This window comes from Dendrobates tinctorius, unplaced genomic scaffold, assembly GCF_039654945.1.
Source record: "Dendrobates tinctorius isolate UK_male_01 unplaced genomic scaffold, ASM3965494v1 ptg000035l, whole genome shotgun sequence".
Lineage (NCBI taxonomy): Eukaryota > Metazoa > Chordata > Amphibia > Anura > Dendrobatidae > Dendrobates > Dendrobates tinctorius.
The window spans coordinates 18,675,897-18,680,000 of NW_027361703.1; the positions used below are offsets into that span (position 1 = coordinate 18,675,897).

Below are 4,104 nucleotides of genomic sequence, written 5' to 3' on the forward strand. Positions count from 1 at the left end.
GACCACACCTTGATTACGGATGACATACGGAGCACTATTTAGGGGTCTGTCATCCGTATTAGTAGTAGAGAATGGTGTGCACTCAGGTCAATACAAAAGGGAGGTGCCGGTAGATTGGACCAATGGGGCCCCTAATCCAATGAGAAATATAATACACCGCACACAATATTTGATATTTTTCAAAAGTCAATAATTTTATTCAAAGACATCCAATCTTGAAAAAAAGTGCCAGAAAATCAACTTGCAGTATGTATACCCAGAAAATCAACTTGCAGTATGTATACATCAAGTAGAGTACCCCAACGTTTCGATCTTCCCAGATCTTACTCATGGGATTACTATAGAATAAGAGAAATCATACATCAAATACAAAACTTGCAGTGGAGAAACAGGAAAACGGACAATTATAGTAAGTAATTCGTTGAAGACTGGAAGTGGATCATATGATAGTCCATGAAAGAGAAAAGATAAAAAAATATAATAACCAGAATACATTGGAACTAAATACATGATACGAAACATATCAAAAAACTTACAAAAGAAAAAAATCAGAAATATAAAAATATAGGAATTTATTACATGTATATACATTGATCTCAAGACAGAGAAAAAAGGGAGGAAAAAACACAAATGTTTCGAGAATGAGAGACCAGACATAAGTTTACCTTGAGAGTGACAGTGTCAGTATAGGGCACTTCTTATGAAAGAAGAAGAAAGTCCCCCTTCAAGGTGTTCCTCGGTGTTATGTTGAATGCCAGCAGTAATAGAAAGGTTATATCTGCATGAGCTTAATAAAGAGCAAAAGAGTAGGTGAAGGCAGGGCCCCTGCAACAATGGTTAATAAATTGTATAATAAAATATAGGTGGTGTACCTCAGTTTTTTATCGTTTTGTCTCAGCGGATTGTTCCCGGGATCAAAGCGGATATAATGTTTATTAGGTCTGGGGATAGAGTGGTATAAAATGTATGATTGATATAAAAGAAAAAAGACTAATTAAGTCTAAGAAGAAGGGGAGCAAATCTTGTACCTTGTATGGTTAAAGGAAGCAGGATGGCAGTTATAATGCCCTTCACAGGTAACAGACCTAAGAAATAATGTAATGTTCCCATGAAAATCCCAAATCCAACTTATAATAAAGACACAATTCATATAGAAAGGTATATATATACCTGGTATAGGTGACAGGAACAGGAGCAGGATAAACAATAGTAGGGCCGTTGCTGGCGATATGCCTGGGAATGAAATAGGAGATTGTTGCAGACCATCTAAATGGTAGCAGTATTTATAATTATCAGGGACCAGAATTAACTGGTATTTAAAATATGGAAATACCTGGGGGGGTTTTTTGAAGACAGATTGCAGCCTGGAACTGGGGCGGCGCTCCCGCGCCTAGCCCTGTGCGTCCTTGGAGTGTCAGTGTGACACTGTTTGACCAGGCAGGCTTTAAATCGGCCGCCGCGTACCGCCGGACCGGAAGTGCGTCATCCGGCCCGGAAGTCACGCGGCGCCATCTTGTGTGAGGCATAATGTGGGCATTGCGGCGCCATATTGCCTGTGGAAAACTCACCGCACATGCGTAGTAGCGCCCACGGATGCCATCTTGGGCAGGCGCATCCGTGTTAGCGCTATGAGGAAGGAGACATACTTAGGGGCTATAATAGTGGTGTTGGTGGGACGATGATCCACAAAAGAGGCAGAACAAGCTAACATAAATGCGGGCCAAGGCCTAGGAGGCTGACTCAGAATATGCCAAAACTATATAGGAATCCACATAAAAAACAAAAATAAAAAATAAAGAATAATGAACATTGAAAAATTGAAAAAAAAAAAAAAAATTAAAATAAAAAAATAAAAAATAAAATAAAAAATAAAAATAAATAATAAAAATGGAAAATCAAAAATCAAGAAAGTAGAAAATGAAAAAATGATAAACAATAAGTCTGAAAAAAATAAGTTTGAAAAAATATAAAGAGATAAAAAATAAAAAATAAAAATAAAAATAAAAGGGGGGAAGTGAGGAATCACACTTACCAAGAGCAGCGGCAGGTTAACGTGCCTGCGAAAAGAAAAGAATCGTGGAGTTATAGCATCCAATTAATTTCCCTATTAAGGCCCTTAGGCGATAGGGTATCTAATTTGTGAATCCAAAAGGTCTCCCTTGACTTCAACAATTTAATGTGATTACCACCTCTCCTAGGTCTTGGTACTTGTTCAATGATTTGGTACTTAAGTTGAGCTACCGTATGCTTATGTTTGGCGAAATGATCTGGTAACGGTAGCCACATTTTCCCACATCGGATAGTGGATTTGTGACTTGCAATCCTATCTCTAATATGCTGTGTAGTCTCGCCCACGTACAGGAGGCCACAAGGGCATTTGATGACATACACGACAAAATTCGAATCACAGGTAAAGTAACCCTGGATAGGAAATGATTTCCCTGTACGTGGGTGGACTACAGTGTCGGACTTAATGATGTTCGAGCAGGAAGCACAGCTAAGACAAGGAAAAGTCCCTCTACGTTGAGTAACAAGTGTGCGTTGTACTGGGCCTGAACCCTTGCCCCCAATGTCAGCTCGTATTAATTTATATTTGATATTAGGAGCTCGTCTATTGCACATCAGGGCGGGTGTCTTAAATGCTTCAATATTTGGATATGCCCTGGAGAGCAGTGGCCAATGCTTACGAATAATTGAATGGACCTTAGGCATTAAGGGGTGATGCGTGTGGACAAACGGAACCCTTTCTGGTTTAGCAATGGACAGGTTAGAAGTTGATGGATCAAGTACTCTTGTTCTTTCCTGTTCAAGAAGTTTAACTGGATAATCTCTATCCCTGAATTTTTCCGTCATTTCATCTAATCGGACTGGTAGTAGGTCCGGAACAGTGACAATCCTAGATATCCTTGTAAATTGAGATCTTGGGAGACTATTTTTTGTGGCTCTGGGGTGACTGCTTGTATAGTGCAGTAGACTATTACAGTCAGTTGGCTTAGTATATAAATCTGTCGAGAGATTGCCCTGTGAATCTTTTATCACTCTAGTGTCTAGAAACGAAATGGAGTTGGTGTCGTATTGAATTGTGAATTGTAGTTGTGAATCCTGCGAGTTGAGGTATGTATAAAATGACTGCAACGAAACTGCAGAGCCCGTCCAAATGAAAAAAATATCGTCAATATAGCGATAGTAACAATTAATATGTGTTCGGAAATCATCAGTAGAGTAAATAAAGTCTTCCTCAAAACAGTTCATGAAGACATTAGCGTAGGCCGGCGCCACGTTTGACCCCATGGCGGTCCCACGTAACTGTACATAAAATGTGTCCTCGAATAGAAAGAAATTCTTATATAGCACCAGTGTCAGCAAATCTAGGCAAAATCGAATAGAATCTGGTGACATGTTTGAGGTTTCCAGTAGTGACCTCGTAGCTTGTATGCCTTTAGTATGAGAAATGGATGTGTAAAGATTGTTTACATCCAAAGTAACCAATAAATTGTCAGGAGAAGTGAACTTGAGATCATGGATTATTTTGAGGAAGTGCCCTGTATCAAGTAAAAACGAACGGGTGGTTTTGACCATAGGTGTTATTATTTTTTCCAAAAAGACTGAAAGTGGTGAGAGTATAGAATCTGTAGATGCCACAATAGGTCTCCCAGGTGGATTAGTGAGGGATTTATGAATTTTTGGTAAAACATAAAAGACCGGAATAAACGGATGTGTATTAGATAAAAAGTTGACCGTCTTATTGTCGATTATCCGTCTATCCAGATTGTCATTTAGCAAGGACTGAATTTTTTTATTAATTTCAGGGGTAGGATCCCGTGGAATTATTTTGTATGTTTGGGTGTCCGAGAGTTGTCTAACAACTTCGTTGATATACATAATTCTATCCATAATTACAATGGCCCCGCCTTTATCGTCTGGCTTGATTATAATAGAGTTATTTTTCCGTAACGAGTTGAGTGCTTGTTTCTCAATTGGTGTTAGATTATGCCTCACACAAGATGGCGCCGCGTGACTTCCGGGCCGGATGACGCACTTCCGGTCCGGCGGTACGCGGCGGCCGATTTAAAGCCTGCCTGGTCAAACAGTGTCACACTGACA

The 4,104-nt window shown here is 39.5% G+C and overlaps 1 long non-coding RNA gene across 2 annotated transcripts; it reads right to left on the bottom strand.

Annotated features, from left to right (window-relative positions):
- Window positions 1–214: 214 nt before the first annotated feature.
- On the bottom strand, window positions 215–1,462 carry LOC141087821 (uncharacterized). 2 transcript variants are annotated; one of them, XR_012231729.1, is made up of 6 exons: window positions 1,334–1,462; window positions 1,171–1,233; window positions 1,029–1,085; window positions 873–941; window positions 666–787; window positions 215–338 (listed from the first exon to the last, which is right to left on the bottom strand). It is a non-coding gene; the product is annotated as an uncharacterized lncRNA (long non-coding RNA). The 2 variants fall into 2 exon arrangements; XR_012231728.1 differs by having other exon boundaries at window positions 215–428.
- Between the last annotated feature and the right edge of the window lie 2,642 nt (window positions 1,463–4,104).